Source organism: Syngnathus typhle, linkage group LG4, assembly GCF_033458585.1.
Source record: "Syngnathus typhle isolate RoL2023-S1 ecotype Sweden linkage group LG4, RoL_Styp_1.0, whole genome shotgun sequence".
NCBI classification, from domain to species: Eukaryota; Metazoa; Chordata; class Actinopteri; order Syngnathiformes; family Syngnathidae; genus Syngnathus; species Syngnathus typhle.
The window spans coordinates 14,449,543-14,469,910 of NC_083741.1; positions in this window are offsets into that span (position 1 = coordinate 14,449,543).

Genomic DNA, 20,368 nt, shown 5'->3' on the forward strand with positions numbered 1-20,368 from the left:
GTCAAACGCCTCGCAGGTTTGATGCATGAACGGGGGTCCATCACTTACATTGTACCCCCGGACAAGCAATGTGTGTGTGGTTCCCTGTAGTGGCCAAGACAAAGACAGATGGATGGGCTTGGGCTCAGGCCACAGGTACCTGGGGACACTTTGCAGGACAGCTTACAAATAGGACTGAGAAGGAAGGGATGAGGCTGAATAAAGGCTCAACCCATAACTGTCACCTCTGCAGATTGAACAGCTGCCCTAAATGAAGACAAAGTATCGATCCACAGAGTAATATCTGCCGTTTGGTATGTCTACAACGAGAACAAGGGATGCCAGAAGAATATTCGCTTGCCATGTGAAAATTGATCCAAATGGTGACATGTAGACTTCATAAACATGGCAGGAAAGCGATGCGGCGGAGATCCAAGTTTGTCTCTGAGCTCTGCTTTATAAGAAATTAAAAACAAGAAGGAAATCATACTGAAATTGGGTCCCAGCTTGCAGCAGCCAGCCCTCCACCCCCACGTCTTCACCCCCTGCCATAGCCAATGTCTCTTTTCTCCACAATCAGTGTCAGAAGAAGCGGCGAGGAACGGTTTGCGAGAAACACTTATCTAGCACAGCGGCAGAGCCCTGTTCCTCCACCCTTTATCTCACCAGGAGATGGAATTCAATATACAAAAAACCCCATCATGCAGCAGCATCACGCCTATGCTGGGGATAAGGGCAGGGTTGCCAGGTAATTGGTTGGTGGTGGACGAACACAAGGTTTGAGACTACCCGTGGAGGAGTGGAGATTACAGCAAGGGGTGGAGGGACTGGGTAACTAGGAGTCTGTGGGGGAGGGGCGAGGGAGGGTGGCTTCTTGACGATCTTTCTCTACCCCCCCAAAAGCCCCTTTCTCCAGCAGCCACACCTCACCCCCACCTTCGCATGTAATCTCCGTCAGCACAAATGTACATGCGTGTTGGTGTTTTCTGGCTCCAGAAGGAACAACAAAGCGCAATAGTTCTTTTGTACAGCGTCTATGTCACAATCCAACCCACTCGCTAAACACGCATCCCCCTGGGTATCTTTATTATTAGGAAAAACTCAAACTAAAAAAAATGCTCACATTCATGACATTTTAATTGAAATTAGACCCCGATAACGTCAGTGCGTATCATTACAGAGCAAAAAATAATTTCATTCCTGTGAGATATTCACAAAAGGCGCTCATCCAACAAACGTATTAAGAACGGTGACGGCGGATACGCGCGCAGGAAATCCACGGGCGCTCCATTTCCCGTTTTCCAGTATCTTCGAGAGATAACTGTTGCAGAAGACGGGGAGATAAAGAAACACGTGAGGAAAGAAGAAAAAGTCATTTCTCTGATTTATTTATGATGCGGCGAGGTATGCTGAACGCATCAGAACATGCAGCAGTGGTCATACTGTCAAAGAAGATGAAGTGTCTTCATAGTCGACTGAGCAAAAGAGCGGGGAAAAGAAAGAGGGGGAAAATTAGAGGGGCGAGAGATGAGGATACTGCAGAAGGGTGTTAACCACCTCATCTCTAGCGCATCACCCATTCGCCACAAAATGGCTACTTCGCTCTTTCTGACAGGCGGCTCCAGCGCAAGAGAGGGGGGCTATCTGAACCGTCACTGTGTCATCTTGAACCTTTCTCGCTTGTTCCTCAACTTGCGCTTATTGTAACGCTTTCGGAAAAACACTGTCCGATGGCAGAACTATCATTTTGTGCCTCCCACAATTAAATTGAGAAGTGGTGGAATTAATTTAAGGGGGGGTTGTAACAGCACGCCCCTCATGGTCCACTACAAGACATGCTAAACTTTATATACATAATATATCCCTTAATGCCGTAGTATGTTTTAACTGACAAGATTCTGCATTGTCTTTTATGAGCTAATTGTGTGCTCAGCTCAAGCTGTAACAATGCTCTGGAGCTAATACACCATTCCGTTATGATGACCTTCCACGTTTGTTGTTAGAATTTGTCTAATTTTCATAAATTGCATTCCCCCCAAGCTCCTAAGATATGCTTAAACTCAAAGTGAGAATAAGAAGCAAAACACAAGTTGTTATAGTTGTATTATAATCTAGTGCTTAAGACCTGCAAACCAAACCATTAAGCTGCAAGGAGGAGGGGGGGGGGGGTCAGTCATTGCAGTATTTCTTTAAAACAGAGGCTGCAAGCTTAAGTTCAGTGCAACATCCCCCTCTGCAGGCACAAAGAATACAACCACACTTCACAAAGACCTGCTTTTTGATATGAAAATGAGATGATGCGTTGGTGGCCGTGTCACATTAGTTTAATGGGAATAGATGAGATTGTGCTCAAGCACATTTGCAGATTCAGCCAAAGTTGGCCCATCCAGTTACATAACCGTGGGAGAGAAGCAATTTCCATCTGAAACCATTTCAACCACACACCTATTTCAGTTTCTATTCTGCCTTCTGTATTTTCCAAGCTACATATTACCCAACTAAAAGCCCATTAGTTGTCCCGTAACTTAACATGTGCCTATAATTTGAGCCTTAAATTTAGAAGGGCCACAAACCGACAACATCAAATGTGATTGATTGATACAAACCCGACGTTGGCTTGATCTTGAAAAACTTAGACCAAATCACAAATGTACAGCACGTTATGCGACCAATTTTAAAATAGGTTTAACAAGTTTTAGCTAGCCAGAAAAAGTATACCGCAATTTTTGTTTTGTTACCTATGCTGCCTACCAGTCAGAAAGTGACCATTGTTTATATGGAGGTTGGGGGGCGGTGGGGGTAGCCCAAAGTATCATTAATGAGAAGTCAACTTTTGTGTCGGCACAGCATTTAAATAAAGCTGACACAAGCTATCTCAAATCAGTGCATTTTGACTCCCAAAAGTTCCAACTCACATTATTAAATGTGGTGACGGCACAATCTCGCTTTTATTCTCATTCTGCTCAGAGATTTTAAACGTTTCCAAATAATAAAAATCTCTTCCGCTTGCACGGTACAACGATTTTAGGGCAATTTATCCAGCGATTGACCTTGCGCTTCTCCCTCCGTGTTACGGCCGACTTTGCAGCTGAGCCTTTGAATCAACTGATGCTTTGGCACAAGCCTCCAACTCTAAGGTTATTTCTTCGGGATTTGGTCTAAGTTCTTCCAAGACCCACGAGCATTTGGAATATATATATTATACATAATAACTCCGTCTAATAAAGCAACCAAAGTTAGGGGCTCAGAAGCATAAAAGCATTCCTGGATTGGCGGGAACCCCGTGATGAGCCCCATGTCTTTGTGAGCAGAAGCTCCTCGAGGTCCTGCGAGTTTTGGAGCCAGGCTTTGGAGTTTTTTTTAAAGATTATCTTTTGGTCTTTGAAGTGCACAACCCACCTGCTTCAATCGCAAAAAAAAAAACGCTCCTGCTTTGGGTTCCAGGACGTCGTCTCACATAACATAAACAACAATAAGCTGACCCTTGGGGAATTGCTGTTTATTACCAAATCTTTGCAGAAGCTTTGCACGCAACTTGAAGAAAGAAAACACACAAGCACACACATGCACACACACATGAAACATGCACGCTATGAAAGGAGGATCGCAAATAATTAATAAAAACATACAAATATTTTAAAAATCTCTGTTGATTTGAATCCATTTTAGCCAATGCACTACAAAGTCCAGAATCTTTACAAACTCACCAGCTGTGTTGATAGACTCAAGTAAATGTAAAGCATGTTTTCATAGAGGAACATCTTGTATTGATTAAAAGCACATTGCTCCTGTTTTACAAAGCCGCGAGGAAGCTGTTTTATTGGGCCTCTTGGAAAGAATTCCCAATTTGGGATGATTGTGTTTAAGCCTCCCGTTCAACCTTGACATAGCAAAACTCAACTCCACACCAATACAAGAACTTTGTATCATACACCATATAAAATATAATATAAGATGATATAAGATATATAGTATAAGATGAACCATTCTAAAAGAAAAATTAGGCCGTACACATTATTAAAAAGTAATATGATGCAAATGAATGTACACAAAGTTTGCTCCGTTTGAACTTTTGTGCTTTGTTCATTGAGGCACAAAGCAAAGACAAATGAGATCTCCTCCACTGCCAGGCTTTGTGTCACTGTCCTGATTACCCTGCAGTGCGACACCGAGACAAACGGGCGAGCGGCAATAGGAGGGAGCGGGGCGGGCTTGTGCGAATGAGATGCTCACTGACCCTGCCATCATCACAAACCGCTATTCTCATCTCATATCCCGAGCGGCTGAGTGACTGGACGGGCTTGCCACGTATCAAGCTTACAGTGGTGAGCGGAAGCCCTTGTTTTAACATCAAGCGCTCACCAATTAAGGGGCATCCATCGCACACTAACAAGTGTAAAAGCAGTTGAAATGAGTAACTTTCTGCAGCAAAGCATTATCTATGCGCCAGACATTCAGCATATTTCCCCCATAACTGCTGTCTGCATACGCTGGTGCCACTTTGAAGGTTAACAAATCAATATTCCGGAAGCTTGTCGTTTATTAACACGGGAGATGGGCTCGGATAATGATACGTGCGCAGACCTGGAGCGACAGTTCTGTGGGTAGAGCCTGTTAAGCATTGCACACACCATAAAGTAGAGAAAGGGAGTCTAGTTGAGAGTATGATTATTTGTCTGAAGCGCAGTCCCCTCAAATATCACAAAGCGCTTCTCTGGAGCGAGACCTGTCAGCCGCATTTGTGTCCACGCACCGCTGTTTGAACCACTCCAAAGTTCGAGGCTTGCTTAAGCAGCAAATTAGAACGACTTAATTGTTTAATTCGCTTATGAAAAGTTTGCGAGAGTAGAAGCCGCCGCAAAGCTTTGGATTTGCTCGACCAAGTTGCGAGGCGGTCCAGAGAGACAGGCCAGTCAGCGAAACAGAGAGGAGTGCGAGGGGACGGCCGCATCCCACGTCTATTCGCATTAAATGAGAGGCTGACCGTGTTAATTAGGCAGCGCAAATTTACATCGGCAAATTATGTAAGCAGCTCCAAGAGTAACAAAGCGTGATACCAGCTAAATCACAGCTTGGCTGACGCTGGCCTGCCACTTCATGCTGATGTGACCATGGTCGATCAAGCAGCGAAGCCTCAAATGCCAATTAGACATGAGTGGGTAATTGTGTCAGGGGGGCTGGTGGCGCAAGGGACATTGTTACAATGTCCTCAGGCACTTTGTGTTTCCAACCTTTTGCTACATTCCACCTCTGATACACACAGAAACACACATAAGGGAAGTTGGGTATAGTTTTAGGAATTATTGATTGTGGTTTGTTGTGGCACTGAATATGATCCAAATTTGGTCCATAACTATGATCTGAATTCATTTTCAAAGCAGAGTTCACCACATAGCCAGTATTTTGGCAGATTTTTCAAGTCACAGAGAATATCGAGTACTGTGACAATACTAATACATTTCCTCATTCACCAGGAACAAAAAAAAAGGGTTGTTTCTAGCTTGTTGCTGTTCTTTGATAAACACCAAAAACACTGGTTGTTGATCAAAAAGCAGAGAAAAATGAACTTATTCCATAAAGAAATATCTCAAACAGACCACTTACTTTGCAGGCAATATCAAGACAGAATGTTAGCTGAACATAACAAGAATATAAGACGTTAATCAAATAAAGAGAGTAGCTAAAACTAGCCTTTTACATACATCAATATAACCAACTGGAATGATAAACTAGATAAGATTTTCACATCGGTCTTTTGTTTGATTTGGTGAGAAGCCTAGATGATGAAAACTTTCACCAAAACTGGCTGCATCTCAAAAGCGTGTTGTGGCAGCAGTGGGATTTGTACCCTGGCATTTTAGAACTAATTTGTTCCAATAAATAATATCACAGCCTTCAACACATTTATAGAACATAGCTAACATAACAGTGCTGGTGTGGAAGGAGAAAGGATCAGATTGGGCTTGGTTCAAAAACTACAAGCTGTGATGTCCTCTGTGCCGTTTGCCCTCGCAGTGGGGCCCGGTGGCCAAAGATATCCACCTACATCTTCGCTTTCTGGGCTGCTCTTGATTCTAATTGGCCTACACCCATTTTATGCCTCTGAAGTCCCTGCATGTTAATACTCCCACGGTAACAGTCACCGACTGGCTGGCGCGCCGTGAGAGGCCTTTTCAGCCACATTACATCTTATTGAGTTACAGAGCCCCCATCGTTGCAAATACGACAAATTTAATTGATCCGCTCTATAAAAATCACTACCGCTGTGAAAGACCCGTTTCAGGGGTTCCTTTATTTATATATTCACTTTATTTTGCCACCTTGCCGGGTGAGCCACTGCATGAGGCACGGGCAAATTAGGTTTATGCCACACCACACAAAAAGGAAAGGATGCAGGGAAGGAATGAGAGGCTTTCAAAATTAGATCAATGGTTTCAACAATCTGTCAAGGGGGGGGGGGGGATTCCACAGAAATCAGTTTATGCTGCAAGCTAAAAATGTACCTTTAAAACAGCAGGTATAGAGTTCATTCACAAGTGAATTATGTAGGGGGCAGCAAAAAACGGAGGCCCAAAAACACAGGGACACCACGGTGGGCATACAAGATTGCATTTTCTGAAACACTCAGAGCTTTATTTTGAAGGCAGGAGTATTAACTTTGTGCACTTTGTAAAAGAGTACGACTTTTTCTTCCCCCGTGTAGCTGGTTGATATAAAAATCCCAGACACTGACCCAGCTACAGAGACTTTATACACTTTACTTTTTAGTAGCTACACCTTCATATGCAAGTACAAAAATAATTACGTATTATTGTAAAGAGTTCCTGAGCATGTAACTTCCCCCACCTTAAAACATTTAACAAAGTTGAGTATGCATATGAAAAGTTTTTCTGCTCTGACTTTCACCTATCATACACATAATCCTGCAGCTACTACAGACGATAGGATTGAAGACTGGAAGACTGGTCTTAGCTTGGCTATAAAAATGTGATAAGGAGAGAAATGGTGGGCAAATTCTGAAGTAATCCAAACAACAGAGTGTTTCCCCTGTGATTTAACAATTCCCAGCAACTGTTGTACACGTTATTCTGCAGCGCAAAATGTGTGTACTTGAGAGGGTATACCCTCTATCTCTTATTGGAGAGGCTGTGTTGAATACTATATCGGCGTCTATTTTCTCTGGGTACGACTTCATACTAAAAACAGATTTGACTTTTCATTTTCCATCCATCAGTTGAAACATTGTCAGCCTTATTGCTGTGGCGTTGTCTAACTACTTCATTACTTTATGCCCCATGTTTCTGGCTTCAATTGCAACAAAATTTGGCTTCAATCAGGGTAATAGTTGGGAGGTAGAATATGAAATTAGTGTTCAAACTCTTGCATAAAATGAATACTAATTAACTGGAGGAGAGACTACTTGAAGAAACGAGGAACGGGGCAATTAACGAAAGCCTGGAGCAAGTTTGCAGAGGACAAGGCTTCCAGTCTTCCTAATTAAATTCTCTCGCAGACACCTGGCCTTTCACCTCCTCCTCTATTTCTCCCATCTCCCATGTGGCTGTCACAAAGAGGGGCATCTCTTAAGCTTCGTGCACCACTGTATTATCCGGGAAGTACAAAACTCTTCTATTTTTCATGGCCAAACTCTCTCTTCAGTTTATGACGGAGATAATGAGCACTTTTAGAAAGGATGCTCGTTAGACCACCTCATGTTTGGTTGGTCCCCTCAACTCCTACCTTCCTGGCACTTTATTTTAATGAAATAGAAGCAACTTTCCTAACTGGATACTCATTCAGATGATATCCAAAAAGATTCATACCGGTGATTTTAGAACGTAACAAACCTGTCTTACAAGGACCAAAAACCTGCTGTTAAAAAAACAGCGAGAGATCATTGCTGCAAATCTTAAGATGAAGGCAAATTCTGAAGAACCCTTTTTTGCATGCAGACTAATGAAACTTGAAGCATATCCCACTGTGGGCTTCCATTTGCAAGACATTCCCACCATCTCATATGAAATTGAGGACAAGACGCCACGTTTACAAAGACTCTGATAGCTCACTGAAGCCCTGTAGGGAGAACAATGCCTTGGCACATTAAATATCATGGAAATTTCCAAGCTATCGACACATTGATCGAAAAGCTGACTTTATTCAACTTTAACTCGGTTGACTCAGGGCAGTACTGCACAATGACGAGGCAATAATGTGTTAATGATATTGAGAATGAGCTTTAAGAAAACATTCGTTTATGAAAACATTTTAATCATGGGCAGCTAACAAAATATTTACTTGCTTGTGTAGTTTTATACTTGAGGGGTGGGGAGGGACTCTAGAGACCTGCCTAATTGTATACACGAATCTAAAGCAATCGTTCTACAATCTGTCCCCTTTCAAGTGACCTACAAAAAGGAAAACATATTTTGCCCAAAGCACATTATTTTTTTTAGACCTTTTTTCCTTTTGATCGGAATTTTGATTCATTAGCTGGTTCATTCAAACCATTTGTGATGAAGCTATTTTTAGAGAATTAACACTCCCTACCTTAATGAACAATTTTAGAGATAATTGCGGTGCGGCTACATGTGATAGAATAAGGACACCGCTTTCATGAAGAAAAAAGTTCTGAAATTTGGAGAGAAAAAAATCTTATATTATATATTCACAACAGTGGTTTTCTTGAGCTGAGTTAATATTTTTGTAATCAATTGTCAGAAGTGAGTTGAGAAAATTACTTTACATTCAAGACTGCAGCCTTAAAAAAATATATAGTGATGTAATGTAAACAATTTCTATCCAATGTAGCAAATGATAAGGCAGGGGGGAAGAGTGAATGAAAGAAAGGGTGCTTGTGATTGTGTCCACACACAATCCTGGATGGACTAACAAAGGTCCTCCTGCACAACCTGGTGGATAAACCACAAAAAAATGATTTGATGGGGAAATACATTTGCCATTTAGTTCCATTGTTAGAGACCAGCAGGTTTTGGCAAAAAGTACTGAAAAATGAACGGCTGGATATATACAATCAAAAGTTTAGAAAAGGTCAAATTAAGTTTACCTTTAAAGTCTACAAATCATTTCAGGCTCATCCCAAAAGTTCACCCTAAAGTCTAACATCCTTATTTTTTTTTTACTACTGTATAAATATTAGCCTGAAAATTATCTTCAAATATAGAATGCTTTACATTCATTAGTTGTAGTACAAGTGATGCAGGCAGGGGGGGAGTTTAAAATTCAGTGGTGTCAGATACTTGATGAATTCGAAGCAAAATTAACTTGGCTGGGTCGCTGTGCCCCAGGTTGGCCCTGACTGGAGCGGACCCAGCCTTCATAGAAAGGTGCTCCGTCTAATCTGGCCTCATTTTATGCCTCTTGAACCGTGACCAATGTATTTAAATGGCTGTTTCTTTGACAGATGCTCAGTTCAAATCATTCCTCACTGGGAATTTGTAGGAGTGATATTAAAAGTCCTTCGGGCCAGGCAGCCTGAAGAGAACATTGGAACATCAAAAGGCCAAACACTTCAAAAACTTCAACTAATGATGCTAGGCTAGCACACCTCCGGGGGACAAGGAGGGCTTCAACTTTGTTCAACATACCCCTAGCTGCAGAAAGAAAAAAAATCCACTCTGTTAAAACAGAGATTTGGCAATCCCCCGCCCCCTCCCCCAAATTCTACTTGCTCTGCATTTAAATGCGATTTAGCACAAGATACACGATGTATTCCTCCCGATCTCAGAATCTACAGGGGAGCAGTCCGGGGAGACGTGTGCCGTCTTATCCAACACATCTTAACCTGCTCTTAGCAAATATATACGAGAAAAGCACAATGAAAGACATGAGTTTGCAACTAAATTTGCACTAGGGACTAAAGTGGTTCGAAACTGGTTTGCTAAGCCTCCAGCAGAGTACTCCCACCAACCTAAGCCTCAACTGAAGTAGTCGAGGCGCTTCACACTGCTTTCCTCATTCACCAACTGATGACATGCTATCAGGAGCAAACGGGGGTTCCAGTGCCTTGCTCAAGGACAGTTCAACATGGTCAAGTGTCCAGAGCTCAAAGCCCCAACCTCTGGATTGGGGGACAACCACTCTACCACTGAGCCACGCCACCCCTAGATGTTTTAAGACAGGTGGAGGTAGACCAAAAGTGAGACGGACAAGTGGGGAAATTACGAGTCTACAAAAGCAGCTGGCAACATTCACTCTCAAGCCTGATGGGAGGCGACAGCCGTAATGAAGTAATAACAAACCACCAGATGAGTGGGGTGAACATTGAAGCACACCTGGAATGACCGCTTTACGTCATATGTTCTTCAGAAGACATTAAAAACATATCCCAAATGTAACATCACGAAAACTGCGTTTTCGGTTTAAGTTGGTTATTCGTACGTCAAAGCGAATAATCCCTAGCTGTCACCAATCTGCTCAAACGTCTTTGCATTGTAAGTACTAGGATAGTTTTACCTTTTTTAATTACCTGTAAGTAGCCAAGCCTGCTATGTGTGCATAGTTCTAAACAAGGAGTCACAAGAATGCACCAAAACTAAACATCAGTTCCCCCTGAAGAAAACCCATTAAAATAAATTTGGCTTGATGAAATCCTGCAAGCTTTAACCTTGAACAGCTGTCCTCTCGAACTGCAGGCTCTGCCCTCGGAATAATAGGCCAACAGCCCCGTTAGCCACATGTGTTTAATTTCCAACATCTGCCGGCTTCACGCTTGTGTGCTTTCCATTCCCGCTGCACATTCTTCACAAATCCAGTAGCTTCCTTCTCCTGCATTTGTAAATGTTGTTGATGGTGGAAACCGTCCATGTTTACTTTGAATCCCTGGGTCATTTGCGAGCTGGCTGGAATTACCTGCAGCTGCTCACGTTGCTGCTTTCATTGCCTATATTCTTCTTCGAGAAAAGAAAAGAAAAAAAAAAAAGACTTACCATTGTAAAGTAAATTGTTACCAGTGGGTAAACTACATTTATGCAGCACTTGCCAAGTCAACTCCTTCACCGGCTTTCTCACACTTTACATCAGACTGTATGAACATGGTGTATGGTGCAATTCAGGAAATCTCCAATTATCTTTTTCAGTGCATTTTAAAATTCTTATGATAGAAACATGAGGTAATCTCAAGCATTTACTACAAGTCATGTCGTGATACTTTTTGGATACTGCAAGTGAGCTACGCCAACACGAGTAAAGCAAAATCTGACCCTGAACAAAAGAGAGGTTTTCAACTTTGATCGTAGTATTGTCTTGAGAAACAACATCTATATATACCACCAGATACGTCTAACAGACAACTATTGATGGTGAGGCATCGAGGGGGGGTTGAAAGAAAAAGAATCTTAAGGACCGGTCGACTGCTGTTCGCCCGAGGACCTCGTCTGCTTTCACTTGCTCTGTTTGGCAGCAGTGGAAAAGCAAATTTTACACTGTCTGGGACACAAATTGGCATTCCCAACTCTGGTTATCCCTCCACCATAATTTAATTAAGAGACACTTCTGTCAGTCGAGGAAGAAATCGGAGCATTATGAAGTTTGACTGACAGACAGACTTAAAAGTGTTAGCAATTTCACTACATGCTGGGTATAAGTGGAAAAGTTCAGAGGCTCAGTGAGAGGCTTTGAATTGGCCCCATGCCACACTCGCTGGCGACTTGAAGTAGAACCTTAAGAATGAAATCAACTTAGTAAATTGTCAGCTTTGAACTCCAGTCAGAGATCTTGTGACAACCTCGACAAATAAAAGTCAGAAGTTAAAAGTGAACATTATTTAACCGCTTCAGAAGATTTTTTTTTTTTTGAAGAAAACTATTTTATTCGATTTTGACAAACTTGATTTTATCCAAAATGTACGGTATTTTTCTTATTCGTTTTATAACTGTGCTGTAAGACTGTAGACGTAAGAAAGTAACTCGGGCAATGCCAAAATGCCGCTAAGTTCAATAATTTGGACTGCATCAGACAAAAAGATAAGTAACAAATTCCCTTTAAAAAGGTAAGGTTTAAATTCTTGTGAAAACGGATTTGGAATACAAGGTTTTCAAGACTGGCGACCATTACTTTCGATTGGCCATCAGGGATGTGGCGGTAATTTTCTAAATTACAAGTCGTCACAGTACCACTGGTGTTATTTCACAAATTACTGCATTACAGCCCTTTAATTGTCTTTTTTTCCCCAACAAGGTGTCTTTTTGGGTGGACTAAATTGAAATTCAAACAAAAGGGCAAGATTCTCTCATTTCGCACTTGAGTCTTTGTGCGTGAAAGAAGAATTATATAGCCCTGATGGAAAATTTACAACCTCTTAACAGACTATACGGAATGATTGTGCTCTTCAAAATGTCAAGGGCAGGTGTCTGAGGTGTTAATGGCAATAGTAAAACAAGACAGAGAGGTCATAGACATTTTTGACAGTGTACGTAGCATAGAACATATTAGCCGGGCTACATCGAGAATTTATACTTCTGCGGGGACTCGAGCTGTAAACATGGTGGAAATGTCCATTTTGATTGAGCCATAAAAACAAATGAGGTCAAGCAATGACAATACATCAGTGTTGTAATTAGCTGTGCTAAAACTAGACGTGTTTAATTGCACGACAAGTAATACATTACTGGTCACCTGCCATTTAATAATCACTGAACATCATTTAGGGACTAATAGGTGCACTATGCAATCATTTTTGTTTCCATTTATAATGCCGGCTCAATTTGATTGGTTTGATTGGTCAAATGGAGTCAATCGTCAGTAGTAGTTAGACCGTGCAAGCGATAATGAATAAAAATCAAAGTAGCAAGCGGAATGTTGCTCGGTGTAAAAGTCAAAGTAGCGTTTTATATTCACAAACATACGCAAAGTAAAAGGAATATTGCGCTAAAAGTACTCTGACAAGTACAAGTTATACAAAATGTAATTGTTGTAGAATGCAGATTTTATTTTTTTCATTTTATTTTTGCATCATTTCGGCTGATCACAGATTCGATTGCTTTATTTGCTCTTCATTTGCCTTTGGTTTCCGATTATCCGATAATGTTCCTCATGATACAGATTTTTCATTGTTTATGTTTGTACAAAATTCATGGGAAAAGGACCACATAATAATTGCATTTAAAATTAAAATCTTCAAATTTGGGGAATCATAATCACGTTATTTTTCAAAATTGTTCAGCGCAATAATCACTACATACTACCTCCCTCTAAATGTTAGCTACCGACTGCAAACGAGATAGGTCACATCATGCATGGATAAACTATCTTGGATTTTTTTTTCCACACTATATGATTCATAATGGATCCAACACTCTATAAAATGCCGGTACGTAAAACGGCTACACAGCTATGAAGAATAATTGTAGTGCTTAAAACTTAATTTGATCCAAATGCTTTTTTTTTTTATTTTCACTGAACATGACTATCACAGCAGGGGGAGAAAATGTTGCACGTCTTACCCTTATTGTAGCTCATTCTTCTGTTCATGATTTCCAGTGCTAAATTTCCTGAGACGCTAATGAGAAGGGATGAAAGAAAGCCAACCATGAAAATGGCTCCATGTTTCCATTTGCTTCCGCTTTCCTAGTGGATGGTTTTTATTAATTTCATTTAATTATCCCACACTGCTTTTTTTATGGGTTTTTTTAATACTGGGCCATGTCTGCCCTCCTCCCACTATGTGATCTTTTGTAATTTAATAAAGCCTCATTTGAGTGAGAGGTTGATTAAAGAAATTAAGCTTCAGTGGTCATCGCCGTTGCCGTCCTCCCAATTTCATAAACACTTCCAATACTTCACATTATAAACATGTCAAGCAGAAATCAACACCACAGGACACGTTCCACAAAATGTCGGTAATTGCAAACGGCAATAAAGGGAGTATCGTACTTAAACGCGGCGAGTGACAGCAAGAATGGAAAAGAGTTCACATTGTTATATTGGCTACGGCTTTTCATACCCCTTTGTCCCTTAATCCTTCTGTTAGTACTTTTTTTTGTTTGTTCTTCTTTTTATTTTCATTTTTAATGAGTTCCAAGACCAAACTTTGCTGTATGAACCTGTTTTGAAGGTATTTTCCACCTTTTAGGGTTGAATGATGACACTGGTTTGTAATACTCAGAGGAGAAATGAGGAAACTTACTTACTGCCCTCTGCTTGGTGTTGCTGTAATTGCATCAAAAGTCATTTCTGAGACTCTTTGAAGACCCCGACCCTACCCCGAGTTATCCCATCCATGTGACAACATAAACAAAACAAATTAAAAGCAATACGCAATATCGAGAGTGCAGCATACAGTTAAAAGCTTATTACCGCCGGGGAGACAATTAACGCTTGAAAACGATAGGCAAGATTTACTGGCAGTTTTGAAGCATAAGTTATTGATTTGGAAATGAAAACCTGTGCTCTTCAAGGTTACAGCCAGCCCAGCCTCATTACTGCTCTGTCCTTGAGAGGCCCGCACCAGCGTGGAGAGGACCGCTTTAATGAAGGTGAATTTAATGGGATTTAATGTAGCTGGGGGCAATGGAGCGGCGGAGATATGGTTTTAACAAAGAGCAAGGGACCAAGGGTACAGCCAAGAGAGCAGTCATTTCCTTTTCTTGCTTTTAGATTTATTTATTTATTTATTTTCACATTTGCCCAGGCGGCGTAAAACCACACCACCGTGTCAACTAAGTAAGGTCTGCAGCTTTTCATCGTAGAGTCACGGATCCGCTTTTCTGTGGCATTGTTTTAATTGCAATCTGATGACTTTGTCAGTCTGAAGAAGATATTAAAGCTTAAATGTTGGAGGGTGTGCGCAGTTTGAATGTGATTGGTTCATTCTGAACAACAACATGCGAGTTACAAGTGCATGTGCACACTTGTGCAACCACATTATTTGACTTGGTTTTACTTACCCCATTAAAGAAGGTCATATGAATGGTGGAAAAGGTTTGGAAAGGATCAATCTTGGTTGCATTTGTTTATATCATCAAAACTTGGCATTTGAACAGGGGTGGGTGGGGTGAACTAACCACTGTAACATCCTATTGACAATTTCTGTCTTTGAATGCCAGATGGGGATCACAATGAGGTTTTACATGTTAATGATTCAACATTTCATCAAAAACATCTGAAGATGTTATTGAAGATTATTATTATTATTATTATTATTATTATTATTATTATTATTATTATTATTATTATTATTATTATTATTATTATTATTATTATTATTATTATTATTATTATTATTATTATTATTATTATTAATGAGGATGATCGAGTTTGATTATTGCAGGATAGTTTTCTTATATTTTTTTATTTTTTTCGGTTGCAGATTTCAGTATTTAACAGACTAAAATTCTGACAACAGGTTAAGCGGACAATTAATTAATAAAATGTGTAATGAATAAAAATAAACTATTTTTGTTCAATTACCACGTATAACAATAAAGATACGAGATGCAGGCAGAACATTTGACTGTTTTACAACGCTTTGTTTTTAACAGAGGGAAAAAGCAATAAGAAATGGGCAATTGTTTGCTGATTTTTGGAGGGATTGAATGTTGTCATGCTGTAACGTGTCAATATGTAAATAAAATAAATGTGCAAAAATTGACCATTTTAAAAGAGCTGATAAAAAAATAAAAAAAGATGTTTGCAGGAAAAAATAAAAGTAAAAAAAAAAACTACCCAGGTAATACATCAAAAACGTATATGTCCTTACATTAAATATATGCATAAACAGACAATCTCATTTCTCCTGGAACATAACTCGTCCTCTGGAAAGCAATGCACATACCCAGTGTGAGGAAAGAATAGTGCAGCACAACTGACATAGAAGGGGCATTAATGTGACAATAAAAAAGGCACTTCAACCTCACAATCATGTGTAAAACATCTTTTTTACAGAAATTTCTTATAATGTTACCATCTATTCACAGTCTCCTCTTTTGCATCTCTGGTTTAGCATGGCGCATATGCCTATGCTTCAGGACAAGCACTTTTATATTCATAACCCGCCTCTGATATTATGCGCATATTGCTTTCAGACGAGTGTGTCGCTTCGCTCTTCGGCAACTAGTTCACCGTCACCTGGCTGTGCTTGATGGGAGCAACATGTACTTTGTGCAAATAAGATTAAATGGACTGACTGTAATGTCTCATAAATTTGACATTATCGCAAAGGGGTGGGGATACTTTCATACCTTGTCTTGAAGCCTTTGCAGAGTCATTTTCTTGTTGTTTTTCTTCCTGCCTCCGAAGGTCTCCCAGAGAGCTGACAGGGTGCTAATTCGCAAATGGTAAGAGAGGGAAAAGATGTGATGAAAGATGCCAAAGCCATGATTTCATAATGTCTGTCAAAGTAGGTATTCAGTTATCACTAAAGGAACGACGGCCAAACTAACTACGATCATTGCCTTCATGTGAAAAGCTTGCATATTATTTGTTTTTGCTCCACTCTGATGGTCAATTCACAAGCATATGAGATGATTTGTCCTTGGATAGGCACTCGTATAAAGGATGCATTTGACTGCTAATGAACCACTACACCACATACTGCATACCTTTTGATGGAAAGCCTTCCTGGAATAGCCAATTTAAAAAAAAAAAATTCAAAACATGTCAGGTTGTCATGAAATATTTTGATAAACACATCGAATATACAGATTCATAGCCTATATATTATATATATACAGTTTAACAAAGCGACAGATCTCCCAAAATGTATTTGTTTTTAAGGTGCGTTGCTGCCTGAGCAGAATTACTTACCCATTTGTAGGGTATAATTTGCTGTTCTCAAGAACTTCCAATTATGTCAACAGTTGACAGTTGTAGCCACTTTCTAATGTTTTCAAAGAATCCAAGAATTTGGTTTGAATCTACCCGACTTCTAGATTGTAAAAAGACAAAAACACTTATCATACGAGCGCCGTAAAAATCTGCCTAAAAAAAAAAGCAGTCATCTTTACTAGTTAGAGGACAAGAGGATTGTTGTCAAAACCAGTTAGTTTTTGAAGAAGAACTAAAACGTTGTGATAGCTATAAAAACAGCACATTGCGCTAACATCTGCTGTTGCCATCAACTTTCATTAGACCTGTCTGCCATCCCTAAAATATGAATAATACGAAGGTTTGGGCACAAGTGGTTTTAATTCAACAGCTTCACAGAGGAAAAATATTCTTAACAATCTTCAGAGTGGTCTTTTAGTACTGCCGCAGCCATGGACACACTTTATAAGCAACGGCAAATTGTATGCAAGTCAAAAGGTCCATTTCTTATTCTGAGCATGTATTGATGCAACTTCAAACTGTTATTGATCCTGACACACCGAATCTCCACCCACTCTTATGATGTTGGCTGTGCCACTAACACAACAAGAAAAAAAGCCCTTGAAACAGATGGGCAGCATGTGAAGATATCTCAAGTGGGGCCTGCAAAGAATTGCTATATTAATTGCGACAAGAAAAGCGGCATACCGGGCCCCGCACTTGATCCATTCTTGAACTTGTGTTAGCGGTAAACTGCTCAACCCAAAGTCTCAGATTACTTAATTGACACCACTTGGAGTAATTCCAAATTCAAGATCAGGTGTACTCGAAATATACGTATTATGAAAGGCTTTGATGCTTCAGATTTGTTGTATGTGCACACAAGAATCCGACAAGGGTGAACTAAGTTAAAAAAACAAGTCAACACAGTCAAGTCAAGTCAAGTCAAGTTTATTTGTATAGCCCTAAATCACAAGCAGTCTCAAAGGGCTTCACATAGACAGAAATTGACAATTATTCTCAAAGCATCCCCTGATCTTAATCTTAAACACAGAAGAAAAATATTTTAATTAGCCTGTCGCTAAGAAAAGAGGACTTGTTCAACCCCACTTTATATGAACAAAAACTATCAAGGCCGGTGTTTTTCATGGCACCAAACTCTTAGCAGTGACCTTCTGGAGGAGCACCTGGTTGCCTAGCAACATACCTCACGGGACAATATCGCAGAGACTCACCAGCCATGAAAAAGAATTCATAACAAATGACAAATCTATCACCTCTTGGTCCATCTTGTCAGATTGCCCTATATTATCATCCCAATTCCCCTCACACATTACCGTGACGTCACATCCAGCCCGACAAGTTTAATGTGGTATCGCGCTGTTTTGAGGGATATGGGTTGGATTTGGGGGGCTAGGAAGTAGAAAGATAAATTGAATGAGTTATTTGTCAGCCTAACTCACAGATTCCTCATCTGAATGAGATCCGTGCTCGTTAGAATGTCCGTCTTCTTGTTCCAGGCACTGCAAGATCATGCTGGCACAGATAATCAGCAGCACTGACTATTACCTTGCAGCACATTAGTAATTGTTTCTTTCCACTGAGGCTAAAGTTATGCGCAAGGTTTTTTTGTTTGTTTTTTGAATTGTACATCAAAGAAAAGATAAAGTCTGCACGAATGGCAATTTTGAAAACAAATATCTGTTTATGTAAATGCACATTTACTTTACTCTGCGTGAATACACATAGTGGTATCAGCCTGCAAAAAGTAGTACATGTCTGGAAAAAACTCATCAACATCTTCAACTGTATTGCCGTTATGTGGCTACGAATAACTTATTCTTATCCCAAACTTGGTGTATACTAATAGATTTTTTTCTGTGATACTGCCAATTTTTTTGGAAAATGCACATGGATTTTAGGGACCCTCTGCTGGCCTGGTATCTTTTGATGTTACTCCAACCTGCTCGATGGCTAAAAAAAAAAATAGTGCTTCCAACGCTTTCATTAATTTTGTCAACTGCAAATGCTTTGTTGCAGCACTAGATTTCAACCTTACTCACCATTTTGATCATTTAAGAAGTTTTTTTTTATACTTGTTATATTCTAATTTAACTTTGCAATTAATGAATGAAAGAAATTTAAACATGCTATATACATTGAAACATATTAAGAAGTTGTCCAAAAACATGCATATTTTCACTAGGTTTAAATCATTCACTTTTTTTCCTTCTTATCACCAGGAAATGATACTTAAATCGCTGGAAGGTGTCTTGAGGAGAATTGTGTGATAATGCTGGTCATGTAAATCAATGAATCTTTGGAATTTTGCACAAATAGCTACTAACTACTGTATTGTAATGCTAGTTTTTGGTCTAAAGTTGCAGACGCGCACGCTGAACTAAAGAGAAACATTGCAAGCTTCAGTGCACTGCAACGCGTGGCGTTCACATGCAAGTTGCAACGTAGATTTTCCATACACATTAGAACTTGAAACTTTTCGGCGTCCACACGACTCAAAACACATTGTCAATCTGTCGGTTATTGTTGAGAAACTTCTCAAAACTGCGTGTGCAACAATCCGCCCCAGAAAAAACGATTAACTAACAAATAACGCGGCTGAAAGATGTACTCACTTGTTAAGGCCGAAACTGGAAATGACATTAGGAAATGCGATCATTGGAACGTGTGGTAATATCACCACTTTTGCATCAGCAAGAAATATGTGCATTTTAGTTAAAATATTATTTGTATAAGAATAAAAATAAATGTTGTTTTGCTGTTTATTTATAAAAATAAAAAAATTCAGCAGACAAGGTGATGAATATTTTCTACACCCACTTTGGATCGGTCTTGAACCCAAGCTGCCCTCACTGGTCTAGCAAGTGAACCACCACAATAAAGGTCACCAATTTAAAAGGGAAAATGAGGGAGAAAAAGACACCAGTGATCATGGTGACTTGATTTTCTCGGAACGAAGAAATAATCATTTGGAAATGTAAACACTTGCAAGGATTTAGAGTGAACCATATGCATCCTTACTTTGTAAATAATAGTTTTATTATAGAGAGCAATACTGTGTGTTGAAAACAAGTCGTACATTGCATTAATCACGAACCAAAAAGTAGCTTTCCATTTCCAAAGCGAATCGCCAGCCCCTGTACCGCACCATCATTTTTATTTCATTTAGTATTTGTAAAAGCAACATTTGAGATACAGCCACTGTATTCGCTCTTGTTAGACTGTGCCAGTGTACTTAATGAAGTGTCCTGGGAGTGTAAAATACCCCCGTCACATATCCCTGATATGTACTATACACGGGGGAAGAAGTGGTTAATTTTACCCAAGAGCCGGCTGCTTTTGTTGTCATTTTAGTCTTTGCAAAGAATACATTGGACTGCCAAAATATCTGATACTGAAACATGTTAGGAAATCTGCCCAGGGCAAAAGTTGACACTATTGCCTGTTCCCAGCCTTTCTGTCCCTCTCATCTGGTCGTGTAGCCGTAAGCTTCGCTAAGTCTGCGTCTCTGCTTTGCTACTAACATAATCCATCCCTCGGTACCACTCTAAAGATTGAGTTTGGGAGCGGCAAAGACAAAGCGCTTGTCACCCGTGGAAGGCTCAAA